The sequence below is a fragment of the Papio anubis genome, chromosome 13 (assembly GCF_008728515.1).
Source record: "Papio anubis isolate 15944 chromosome 13, Panubis1.0, whole genome shotgun sequence".
NCBI classification, from domain to species: domain Eukaryota; kingdom Metazoa; phylum Chordata; class Mammalia; order Primates; family Cercopithecidae; genus Papio; species Papio anubis.
In genome coordinates this window covers 41,765,923-41,779,274 of record NC_044988.1, presented here as the reverse complement: position 1 = coordinate 41,779,274, position 13,352 = coordinate 41,765,923, and the positions used below count along the sequence as shown (strand labels likewise).

General features: G+C 38.3%; 1 long non-coding RNA gene across 1 annotated transcript in view; it reads left to right on the top strand.

Moving 5' to 3' along the window:
- Positions 1-13,071, top strand: part of LOC103878328 — a 39,842-nt gene extending 26,771 nt beyond the window's left edge. The window contains exon 4 of the long non-coding RNA XR_638486.3: positions 11,121-13,071. This is a non-coding gene — a long non-coding RNA (uncharacterized LOC103878328). The remainder of the gene's footprint in view (positions 1-11,120) is intronic.
- The last annotated feature ends 281 nt before the right edge of the window (positions 13,072-13,352 follow it).

The following is a 13,352-nucleotide window of genomic DNA, read 5'->3' as shown; positions in this document are numbered from 1 at the left end:
TGATTTTGTATCCTGAGACTTTGCTGAAGTTTCTTATCAGCTTAAGGAGATTTTGGGCTGAGACAATGGGGTTTTCTAAATATACAATCATGTCATCTGCAAACAGGGACAGTTTGACTTTCTCTTTTCCTAATTGAATACCCTTTATTTTTTTCTCCTGCCTGATTGCCCTGGCCAGAACTTCCAACACTATGTTGAATAGGAGTGGTGAGAGAGGGCATCCCTGTCTTGTGCCAGTTTTCAAAGGGAATGCTTCCAGTTTTTGCCCATTCAGTATGATATTGGCTGTGGGTTTGTCATAAATAGCTCTTATTATTTTGAGGTACGTTCCATCAATACCGAATTTATTGAGCGTTTTTAGCATGAAGGGCTGTTGAATTTTGTCAAAAGCCTTTTCTGCATCTATTGAGATAATCATGTGGTTCTTGTCTTTGGTTCTGTTTATATGCTGGATTATGTTTATTGATTTGCGAATGTTGAACCAGCCTTGCATCCCAGGGATGAAGCCCACTTGATCATGGTGGATAAGCTTTTTGATGTGTTGTTGAATCCGGTTTGCCAGTATTTTATTGAGGATTTTTGCATCGATGTTCATCAGGGATATTGGTCTAAAATTCTCTTTTGTGTGTGTTGTGTCTCTGCCAGGCTTTGGTATCAGGATGATGTTGGCCTCATAAAATGAGTTAGGGAGGATTCCCTCTTTTTCTATTGATTGGAATAGTTTCAGAAGGAATGGTACGATCTCCTCCTTTTACCTCTGGTAGAATTCAACTGTGAATCCATCTGACCCTGGACGTTTTTTGCTTGGTAGGCTATTAATTATTGCATCAATTTCAGAGCCTGCTATTGGTCTATTCAGGGACGCAACTTCTTCCTGGTTTAGTCTTGGGAGAGTGTATATGTCCAAGAATTTATCCATTTCTTCTAGGTTTTCTAGTTTATTTTCATAGAGGTGTTTATAGTATTCTCTGATGGTAGTTTGTATTTCTATGGGGTCGGTGGTGATATCCTCTTTATCGTTTTTTATTGCGTCTATTTGATTCTTCTCTCTTTTCTTCTTTATCAGTCTTGCTAGCGGTCTATCAATTTTGTTGATATTTTCAAAAAACCAGCTCCTGGATTCATTGATTTTTTTTGAAGGGTTTTTTGTGTCTCTGTCTCCTTCAGTTCTGCTCTGATTTTAGTTATTTCTTGCCTTCTGCTAGGTTTTGAATGTGTTTGCTCTTGCTTCTCTAGTTCTTTTAATTGTAATGTTAGGGTGTCAATTTTAGATCTTTCCTGCTTTCTCTTGTGGGCATTTAGTGCTATAAATTTCCCTCTACACACTGCTTTAAATGTGTCCCAGAGATTCTGGTATGCTGTATCTTTGTTCTCATTGGTTTCAAAGAACATCTTTATTTCTGCCTTCATTTCGTTATATACCCAGTAGTCATTCAGGAGCAGGTTGTTCAGTTTCCATGTAGTTGAGTGGTTTTGAGTGAGTTTCTTAATCCTGAGTTCTAGTTTGATTGCACTGTGGTCTGAGATACAGTTTGTCATAATTACTGTTATTTTACATTTGCTGAGGAGTGCTTTACTTCCAATTATGTGGTCAATTTTGTAATAAGTGCGATGTGGTGCTGAGAAGAATGTATATTCTGTTGATTTGGGGTGGAGAGTTCTGTGTATGTCTGTTAGGTCCGCTTGGTGCAGAGTTGAGTTCAATTCCTGGATATCCTTGTTAACTTTCTGTCTCGTTAATCTGTCTAATGTTGATAGTGGGGTGTTAAAGTTTCCCGTTATTATTGTGTGGGAGTCTAAGTCTCTTTGTAAGTCTTTAAGGACTTGCTTTATGAATCTGGGTGCTCCTGTATTGGGTGCATATATATTTAGGACAGTTAGCTCTTCTTGTTGAATTGATCCCTTTACCATTATGTAATGGCCTTCTTTGTCTATTTTGATCTTTGTTGGTTTAAAGTCTGTTTTGTCAGAGACTAGGATTGCAACCCCTGCCTTTTTTTTTGTTTTCCATTTGCTTGGTACATCTTCCTCCATCCCTTTATTTTGAGTCTATGTGTATCTCTGCACATGAGATGGGTCTCCTGAATATAGCAAACTGATGGGTCACCTGAATACAACAAACTGATCTATATCCAATTGCCAGTCTGTTTCTTTTAATTGGAGCATTTAGCCTATTCACATTTAAGGTTAATTTTGTTATGTGTGAACTTGATCCTGTCATTATGATGTTAGCTGGTTATTTTGCTCGCTAGTTGATGCAGTTTCTTTCTAGCGTTGACGGTCTTTACATTTTGGCATGTTTTTGCAATATCTGGTACCAGTTGTTCCTTTCCATGTTTAATGCTTCCTTCAGGAGCTCTTGTAGGGCAGGCCTGGTGGTGACAAAATCTCTCAGCATTTGCTTGTCTGTAAAGGATTTTATTTCTCCTTCACTTATGAAACTTAGTATGGCTGGATATGAAATTCTGGGTTGAAAATTCTTTTCTTTAAGAACGTTGAATATCGGCCCCCACTCTCTTCTGGCTTGTAGAGTTTCTGCCGAGAGATCCGCTGTTAGTCTGATGGGCTTCCCTTTGTGGGTAACCCGACCTTTCTCTCTGGGTGCCCTTAACATTTTTTCCTTCATTTCAACTTTGGTGAATCTGACAATTATGTCTCTTGGAGTTGCTCTTCTCAAGGAGTATCTTTGTGGCGTTCTCTGTATTTCCTGAATTTGAATGTTGTCCTGCCTTGCTAGGTTGGGGAAGTTCTACTGGATAATATCCTGGAGAGTGTTTTCCAACTTGGTTCCATTCTCCCCATCACTTTCAGGCACACCAATCAGACGTAGATTTGGTCTTTTCACATAATCCCATATTTCTTGGAGACTTTGTTCATTTCTTTTTACTCTTTTTTCTCTAAACTTCTTTTCTTGCTTCATTTCATTCATTTGCTCTTCAATCACTGATAACCCTTCCTTCCATTTGATCGAGTTGGTTACTGAAGCTTGTGCATTTGTCACGTAGTTCTTGTGCCATGGTTTTCAGCTCTATCAGGTAATTTAAGGACTTCCTTACATTAGTTATTCTAGTTAGCCATTCATCTAATATTTTTTCAAGGTTTTAGCTTCTTTACAATGGGATCGAACTTCCTTCTTTAGCTCAGAGAAGTTTGATCATCTGAAGCCTTCTTCTCTCAACTCGTCAAAGTCATTCTCCATCCAGCTTTGTTCCATTGCTGGTGAGGAGCTGCGTTTCTTTGGAGGGGGAGAGGCGCTCTGATTTTTAGAATTTTCAGCTTTTCTGCTCTGTTTTTTCCCCACCTTTGTGGTTTTATCTACCCTTGGTCTTTGATGATGGTGACATACAGATGGGGTTTTGGTGTGGATGTCTTTTCTGTTTGTTAGTTTTCCTTCTAACAGTCAGGACCCTCAGCTGCGGGTCTGTTGGAGTTTGCTGGAGGTCCACTTCAGACCCTGTTTGCCTGGGTATCAGCAGAGCAGGCTGCAGAAGAGTGAATATTGCTGAACAGCAAATGGTGCTGCCTGATCGTTCCTCTGGAAGCTTCATCTCAGAGGGGTATCCGGCCGAGTGAGGTGTCAGTCTGCCCCTACTGGGGGCTGCCCCCCAGTTAGTCTACTCATGGGTCAGGGACCCAGTTGAGGAGGCAGTCTGTCCATTCTAAGATCTCAAACTCCATGCTGGGAGAACCACTACTCTCTTCAAAGCTGTCAGACAGGGACATTTAAATCTGCAGAAGTTTCTGCTGCCTTTTGTTTGGCTATGCCCTGTCCCCAGAGGTGGGGTCTACAGAGGCAGGCAGGCCTCCTTGAGCTGCAGTGGGCTCCACCCAGTTCGAGCTTCTGGGTTTCTTTGTTTACCTACTCAAGCCTCAGCAATGGCGTGTGCCCCTCCCCCAGTCTTGCTGCCACCTTGCAGTTAGATCTCAGATTGCTGTGCTAGCAATAAGGGAGGCCCTGTGGGCATGGGACCCTGTGAGTCAGGCATGGGATATAATCTCCTGGTATGCTGTTTGCTAATACCCTTAGAAAAGTGCAGTATTAGGGTGGGAGTGACCCGATTTTCCAGGTGCTGTGTATCACAGTTTCCCTTGGCTAGAAAAGGGAATTCCCTTACCCCTTGCACTTCCTGGGTGAGGTGATGCCTCACCCTGCTTCGACTGTCGCTCGGTGGGCTGCACTCACTGTCCTGCACCCACTATCTGACATGCCCCAGTGAGATGAACCCAGTACCTCAGTTGGAAATGCAGAAATCACCCGTCTTCTGTGGTGCTTACACTGGGAGTTGTAGCCTGGAGCTGTTCCTATTTGGCCATCTTGGAACTGTCCCCCCTGATATAATTCTTATTTGTCTTTTTCTACTTTCTTTAACTCCAGTTCCTGTGATTTTGGTATTATTAGTAAATTTCAGCCACAGTCAATTCCTCCTACTTCTTGATGATACTTATCTTTCTTAGCATCAGGGATGGGGAGTACTGGCATTTTTTCCCCTTGTTTCCAGTGATACTGAATATTTTCTCTATTTTATATTTTTTTTGATCATCCACTGGGGATTTGGGAGAGTGTGAGGTCTATTCTCAGAATGCTATTTTAAAACCATCATCTAATATTATATTTATTAAGCATACACTACTTGCCAATACTGTGCTAGATTTTGACTAACTCCCCAACCCCCCAAAAAAGGAGTGCTAACAACTTGAAAGGCTAGTTTAATTTGATATTTTCTGGAGAAGAATTGCTATCTATGCTATAGACTAGGATGGACTCTGAGAGGCCTGTGAGAGGCTGACATAGCAAAGAGCTGGGGCAGCCAAGAATATTCTTGCAATTGCCTGGACCAAAAGAAATAGGAGAAGATTAATACCTGGAAGTAGAGTGTCCTAGAAACCTCAGCGTCTTGAAAGATCCAAGCAAAGGTTCATCTACTGACATCTTATGAAAAAAAGAATTGGCATTGAGCTTAAGACTGAAAAAAGATTATATGACAATCACAAAAGTGAATTTTTTTATAAAATCAAAAAGAACACTGGGAGGATGAGTGTTAAGGAACTTGTTTACATATGTACAGGACGAAGACAGTAATCACTTCATGCTCTACCAGGTTGATGTTGCTCTTATATTAGTTTTTGAGTAGACTTTTCAAATGTGGGTATTTATTGATCAATAAAATGAAAGTTGATATTTAGAACTCTTTTTTTTTTTTTTTTTGAGACAGAGTCTCACTCTGTTGCCCATGCTGGAGTGCAGTGGCGCGATCTCGGCTCACTGCAAGCTCTGCCTCGTGGGTTTATGGCATTCTCCTGTCTCAGTCTCCCGAGAAGCTGGGACTACAGGTGCCCGCCACCATGCCCAGCTAATTTTTTGTATTTTTAGTAGAGACGGGGTTCACCATGTTAGCCAGGATGGTCTCGATCTCCTGACCTTGTGATCTGCCCACCTCAGTCTCCCAAAGTGCTGGGATTACAGGCGTGAGACACCATACCCAGCCAATATTTAGAACTCTTTTCACTTGTGGTGATACCTTGGCACAAGTTCCCAATATCCTGTTTAAATTTAATAGGATGTTTTGTTAAGAATGACCCCAACTTTTCTTTGTTGTACTGAGTTAGAAATTGTCATCTTGAAACAGGGATAAGGCAAGATAGTGCCAAAACTAAAACAAACAAAACCAAAAACCCCCCAACCCCCTGAAAACATAATTTCTAAGACAATATATAGACTATAGACAATTGACAATAAATAGACAAATAGATAATAGATAGACAAATAGACAATTGATAGACAAAAACTAATTTAGGAGGTAAAGGATAACTAACACAACAAAATAACTGAAAAATATTCTCTGGCTGTTTTCCCTTGCAAGTATGTTGAAAATCCAGCTATCTGTAATGTGTCTCTCTTTATTTAACAAAATGTCATATAATCTTACACAACTTGCCAAGGTCAAGCTATTACCCTTAGTATCTAACTCTATGATTCTCTACACACTTTGACATTGAAGTAATGTGGTTCTAAGATAGTAACTCATCATCTTTGCTTGGTTGTTGATGCCACCCATCTGCATCTTTCCTTATTGTACCATGAAGAAAAGATAACAAAAAGCTTCAGCCCCAGGGAACTACCTCATAAAAGCCTGAGAGTTTATAACTTCTATTCTGAGTTGGGATAAATAAAGTAAATCCATTTGCCTGGATATCTGTTCTTTGAGGTAGAACCAGATCGATTTTGAGGAGCTGTGTCAGTTGTTTCTCATCAGCTCCCAAGCAACAAAACCAGTTTAACTGTTTCGGGGCGGGTCCACATGTTATCATCATCTATAGGGACTGTTTGAGATTTTCTTAGGTAAAACACATTGTTAAACCAACAAAGAAATTCTTAATATTCTTTAGTTTCTATTAACTGCCATTTCCACAGCAAGGAACACAAAAATTTCTTGAAACTAAGAACAATATACTAGAGGAGTAGTAGGAATGGATGACTTCAAGTTTAATGAGGCATTTGCTTTTAGGAAGCCTTTACTGTCTGGCAGGCATTGGGCTGATATCCTTGTAGAGATATCTTATTTAATCCTCATAGCGGTCTTATGAGGTAGATGCTATCATTAATTTCTTTGGTTCAGAAAACCAAGTCTTGCAGAGGTTCAGGAGCTTGTCTAAGGTCATGGAGCTAGGAAGTCAGGATTTTCAATGCAGACAGTCTAGCTCTGGAGTTAGCACTCTTTACCATGACACTCTTGTATTCTGTTTCACTTTAACAGATTCTTCCCAAATGCACTGAGCACCAAATTTTTCCACACAATTATTAAACATATAAGGCCATATTAACATTAACCTGAATAAAAACATCTTGACAGATAGATAATTCTAAAGCACATTTTAAAGAAATAAATGCTTTCCAGGCAGGTCGACTTTGCTTAGTAATCTTTCCTTTTCCCTTATCAATCAGCACCAAGTGATTAACTTGAAGTCAAAAGTCCTTCCTTGAAGCCTGTCCTCAGTCTCTGAGCTGGCTCTGTTTCAAAGCTACCCAGGGCTGCTTGTCACAGGTGGCTATCTTCCTTCTGACTCAGCTGCAGTGGATTTGTTGACACTATTGAGGCTATTTGAAGCCAGTGAAAACGATGACTATGTTTTTCTTTCCAAGCACTGAGAAACCCTGAATACTTTCTCCATCTTTTTCAGAAGAGAAAAAGAGAAATTATTATTGAGGACATCTCGCTACAGAGAACGTTAAACACCTATGAATCTTCTTCACTAAAGAACTGTTCAATTCACATTCATCTTTTTCTCCACTATTCCAACAGACATTTCAAAATGGAGGAAGGAAGAGTAAACATTTATATAGAGTATTTGTTTCCATCTCTATCTGCCTATGACTGTGCTTTCGATTTATAAGTGGCTTCAGAGTTTCCAGACTTATTTTCTTAAAGGATTCATTCTCTCTCTCTCTCTCTCTCTCTCTCTCTCTGTGTGTGTGTGTGTGTGTGTGTGTGTGTGTGAGAGGCGGAGTCTTGCTGTCGCCCAGGCTGGAGTGCAGTGGCGCTATCTCGGCTCACTGCAAGCTCCGCCTCCCGGGTTCACGCCTTCCGCTACCTCGGCCTCCCCAGTAGCTGGGACTACCGGCTCCTGCCACTACGCCCAGCTAATTTTTTGTGTTTTTAGAGAGGGGGTTTCACCGTGTTAGCCAGGATGGTCTTGATCTCCTGACCTCATGATCCGCCCGCCTCGGCCTCCCCAAGTGCTGGGATTACAGGCATGAGCCACCGCGCCCGGCCAGGATTCATACTTTCTTACACAAACTAATAAATTCCGTACAAAATTAAACAGAAATCTAATTTTCATATAGCACTCCTGAAAAAAAAAATGGTTTTGTCATGCACTGAAACAATTCTCAGAACTAATAAGGACAATCATGGATGTCGTGATTTTTCCCTGATTCTGTAGAGAAATGCTTTTCTAAAGCTAAAGAGAATGACAAAGAGAGAACTAGTCAAGAACTACAGTAATAATCATCCCTGCCATACTTTAAGCTCCTATTTCATGCAAGGTACTATGTTGTGACTTTGTGCAGATCATCTCAGATAACAGTGTTGTATCAGAGCTGGCTTGAGGCTGTGTGGGGTCACAAGTTTCTACAGTTTGGAGGAATCCTTTAAGAACAATAATACAAAATTATGTACAGAAATGAATATTTATTTAGAATGAGAAAATAAACCATGATATATTAGGGATTTTGAAAAGCTCACAAATACAATAAACATCACAAAATTCACAAAAAATTAGTGCTTTTGGAAATTAACTGTGTGGCACACTTATTTTTGTGCAAATTTCTGATATTCTTTTCACATAAAATGATGTATTATCTTTTATCTATATAACAATGAGACTATGCCTATTATAAGCATTTAACTAATACTTATCTCTTTGACATAAGAAAATGTTTATAAATAGACTGAAAGCTCTTTGAAGAAGGATGACTATGCTATTGTTTTCCAGCAGCCAAGATAGTGACTGACTTATCAAATGCACTGAACACATGTTGTTACATAAAGGAATAATTATGCTGTAGAGATGGGTTTAGTTATAAAGTGATACGGGTAAGCTGGGAAATCACTACTTCAGATGCTGTTTAGAAACATTCCATGAGTCTCTCTCTCATCCAAGTTATGTTAAATGCAGAGGAATTCTTAATGAAGCCTTCTCCTTCATGCTCAGTTCATTCCACCTAGAACCAATCAATATTTTCTGGTTAAACCAGAACCTGACCTGGATGTATTATGTGGCTCTATATTACCATTTTATAGATGATGAAAATAATTAATGTGTACAGCATTCTAGCCGTTCACAGGTGATATGGCACAAAAAAGTACTACAAAGTGCCCTATTCCCATGACTCGTATTCCAATCTAACCACCCAAATAACCTTTCTTGCATCAGCTCAATGGTCTTTTCAAATTACCATTTACATATGTTTTCACTGAACCTTTACAGAATACATTCCAGAAATGAAGGAGAATAAAAAGAAAATGCATTTTGTAAGATAAAGGATTTCTCTTTTTCCTTTTAAATAAAATGAGCTGGGAAGAGGCAGAGAACTTTTATGATTCAGTAATGGCCAAGATATGATGCTCTCCAGCTCACAAATCAAGTAGCCGCAAGCTGCAAAAGCTTCAATTTTGAACAGAACAGCTCAGGGCCAGGCAAAATGTCATCCTTTTTATGGGTTCAACAAAATTCCTCTGTTTTTTATCTTGCAACACAGACATTAGATCAGCTCTTCAAGTCCCTGGGATGTCTGGAATACTGACTTGTGTGCACTTTCTAAAACATAGGGTCAAGTGCGAATAAAAGCTACAGAAAAAGAGGAAATAGCACTAGAGAGGGACTCAAAATGCCTGAGCAAAATCTTGACTGAAGGCATGTCATGAAACGTTCTTTGGTGTCACATAAATGCCCCCTGGGGCTTATCAACATGTGCACTCACACTAATGAGAGTGGCCAGCTTAGAACACGGTGGGGTCTGCAGACAACGTCACGTTGTAGTCTGTTCTTAGTCACCTTTAAAATTTGATACTGAAGGATAAAACTGGCTCTGAGGGTCTATTATTGAGAACAAAATGTTTCAAAGAAAGAGCAGACTTTGAACTCATCTGAAACTTATTATACAACTACCTTTTCTTCCATGATGACTTGAAAGTCTAATATCCTATAAGTATGCATTTAAAGAGTTAGTTTCTTTTTGTTAGTCAATGGATTTTAAGATTGCAACGTTCTCCTTTTTTAATCATTTTATTTTCCACCGCAAAGCATTATTTTCACATGGAAAAATAGAATTAACCTAAATCATATTAGCTACTATTTTGGAATGAAATGGCATTATATTTTTCTCCCAGGAATTTATGAAGGCAGACATTCCTCAATTTACAGTCAATTACTTATTTGTTCATTTCACAAACATTAGTTGAATACCCATTATCCACTTTACATATCTTACTGCGCCAGTAACTAAATTAATAAATCAATATCCAGAATTCATAAACAGAATAGAAAAACTCAATTTTCTGAAATTTCAAATTTCTGTGCAAATGTGGAAATTAACAGATTAAATCTACTGAAGAATAAAATCTAAGGTTTTATATATATGTAATTATTTGATAAATGTTAACCAACCACCCTTTATGCATCTTACAGTGTGATAGGTACTGTAATGAATACAAATATGTAAGAAATATATGTTTATCTCTTAAGAATAATGAATTCAAAAACATGCAATAGAGTTATATTCAGAAATAACTGTGACAATGGAGTCAAATTACTGCTATTGCGTAGTGAATCAGTGAATTGCATAGACAAAAATAAGTGTCACTTCTTTTTGGATGATACAGAAAAGCTTGTGGAAGAGACGCCATTTATATTGGGCACTGCTGCATTGATAAGAGTTAGAGAGATGACAATTGAGAGAGAATATTCTGTTCCTTATGAGCAGAGAAAGAAGATCAGAGCAAGTGCAGGGACAGAGAGAAGACAAGATGGCCTGAAATCTGGGGTTAATCTCAAGGGCCAGTAGGAAATGACGCTGGAAAAGTAGATTGTCATGAGACCATCAAGAATCTTGAATACCAGACTAAGAAGTCTAGAATTTATTCCAGGAGCATTGAATATTCATATAGACCATTTAGATCAAAGGAATTATATGAATAAAGTGACATTTTAGAAAAAGCGATTTGGTTCTTCCAATATTCCAGGTGTGAGGTGTTCTGCATCTGAGCTAAGCGATGGTGGTAGCTAAGCCTAGAAGGAACAGAGGCAAGAATTTTGAGAAGCTTCAAAGAGTTGAGTTGCCAGGTTTCTAAATTTACTGCAAGGTTTTGAGGTGGGTGATTGGGAGTATAATTAGCATCTTTTTATGATCTTGTATATATCTTCTGACCAAGGGTTTATTGAAATTTTCCTTCATTGTTCTCATTGATTCACTTTGGAGATGTGCCAGACCTAAATTCCCTTTTAGCTAATGACATTATGAAGACATTCATTGAGACAGGCATTGTTCAGAATGCTTTATATTTAATGTTCAATACTTTCTGGTAAAATAATTGTTGTTTTCTCTTTCTTTTTTTTTCCAGATTAAGAAATTTACACTCAGAAAGGAATAAGAAAATGATCCCAAGTCACAGGACTTGTGTTTGGATGGGATTTAGATTCAGGTCTTTGTCTCTAACCTTTCTGCCTCCATCACCTTTACTTTGAGCTAAATATTTGTTATGCTTGTATGACACTGCTTTTGACTTTATTGAAACAGCCCTTATAAGATTCCAGGAGTGTGGATTATAGTTCAGCATCATGCTACATATTGCTCGTACCATTTGTTGTCAGTTAATTGTTACTCCTGAAATTTTTATTTAATTCAGGTATTGCTGTTGAAATTTAAATGATGCTTATCAGCCTAAAATAATTATAATCACCCCAAAGCTTATCTTCCCTGAAACCTAGGACCTTGCACAAATTATCTCATTAAAGGCATTTGTTGAATGAAATAGATTCATGAATAAGGGCAGCAACACTATCAAAATAGAGCATTAGCTTCACTTCGTCCCAGTTTGGAAGCAATATGGCCCTCATCCATGTTGTTTTGGGTTGGGTTTCCTAGAAGTGGAGCCTGAGAAGGCAGTATGTGAGCAAGCGATTTTTTGAGAGGGCTCTAAGGAGAAATCCATGATGAAATGTAGTAGGAAATGAAAGGGAAGGAATTTGATTCTAAAGAAAGGTTTTGGGCGTAAATATTCCACCTTGATGCAGAGGTGACTCCACACCAGTCAGTGACTGGGTACAGGCCACCATGGTGGTGGGGTGGCGTTCAGTGTAGTTCCCAGACCCTTGAGTAGGAAAGCAGGGCCAGCCTCCCAATAACAACCTGCTGGAAAAGGTGGCAGGTGTGGACATGCCAAACAAAGAAACAGATCCAAGAGGGCAGGACATCCTCCTCCTTCTCATGTAAAACCTGGCAAGAAAGACACAGAGTTAATTTACCCATATGCAAAAGATTCCTGTCCCTCATAATGATGCCACTTGCAAGCATAGTAAATAGTTTCCTATTCTGGTGTTGAATCCAGTTAACCATCAATGATGTTCTAGAGTCTGTGTTAAAATTTCTGTAGAGACCACATTTATTTAAAAACACAACACGTCCAATGCCAAACACTGATCTTGGCTCTCTGTTCCTAAATTGTTATTGCCATAGTCTTCCTCATTTCAACAAAATGAAGAATATTCTATTCAACTCACTGACTACTCAGCAGTGTGAGACGAAAATTTATGTCTTGAGGGCAACTGTGTAGATTTGATTAAATGTTGTGATTTAATTTCTTTAGGAAGTAATTTATAGAGATTCGAAGCAGGATTTTTTGAGTTAGAGAGATTTTGTTTCTATTACTTACAAACAGTGTGACCTTGGAGAAGTCACTCTCTGAAGTTGCATTTCCTCACTATAAATAACAGGTAATTTTCAGAGCCATCTTAATAAATGAGATATTCCATGTAAAGCATTTAGTGTAGTGCTTAGCATATATTAATGCTCAATAAATGTTAACACATTTTTGCCATACATATTCATGAAGATATTTTCTGTCATCAATGAGAGAGAACTGAGAAAAGAAGAAGAAAGATCAAAGGTGTAAGAGGAGACTGGCTGAAGAATTTTGAATGTAGAGCAGTTCCGGAAGCTGTTTTGTTATACCTAGAAATAACAGAAAATTCCTTGGAGCTTACCTGTACTTTAATTTTTGGGTTGTGATCAAATACATCTATAGCCCGATGTAGATTAATTTTCTGTACTTGAAAGATCATATATAATTCTGTTTCTCCGTCAGCATCAAGACAGCCTCTTCATCATTTTTATTGACTTCTAGGTGATGTCTAACTTGTAAAAATTATTTCTCCATCTAGCTATGCCAACTCAGCCCTCAAAAGGAAAATAAAATGAATATTGTAATTAAATGAAGATATATAAAAGTCTCATCATTGAATATTTTAAAATATTATTCATATCTTTATAAAAATTAATATTTTACAATTTAATCTGGTAAAAATATTTGAAAACTTAATATTTCTGGTGAAATGCCATGGTCATTTGAATTAAAATCAATTTATTTCATATAATAATCTTTGTACATTTTCAATAAAATTTAAAGTGGTGACAGTCATTCAGATCATCCTGGGTACATTGGTACACCAAGTATTATGCTAGACTCTAGAAATACAAAAATGAATAAAACATGATACTTTTTCCCACCCCAGAGCTGACATGCTGCTGAAGGAAACAGATTGTCCCAATAAAATATGGCAGGAGGTAAGACAGG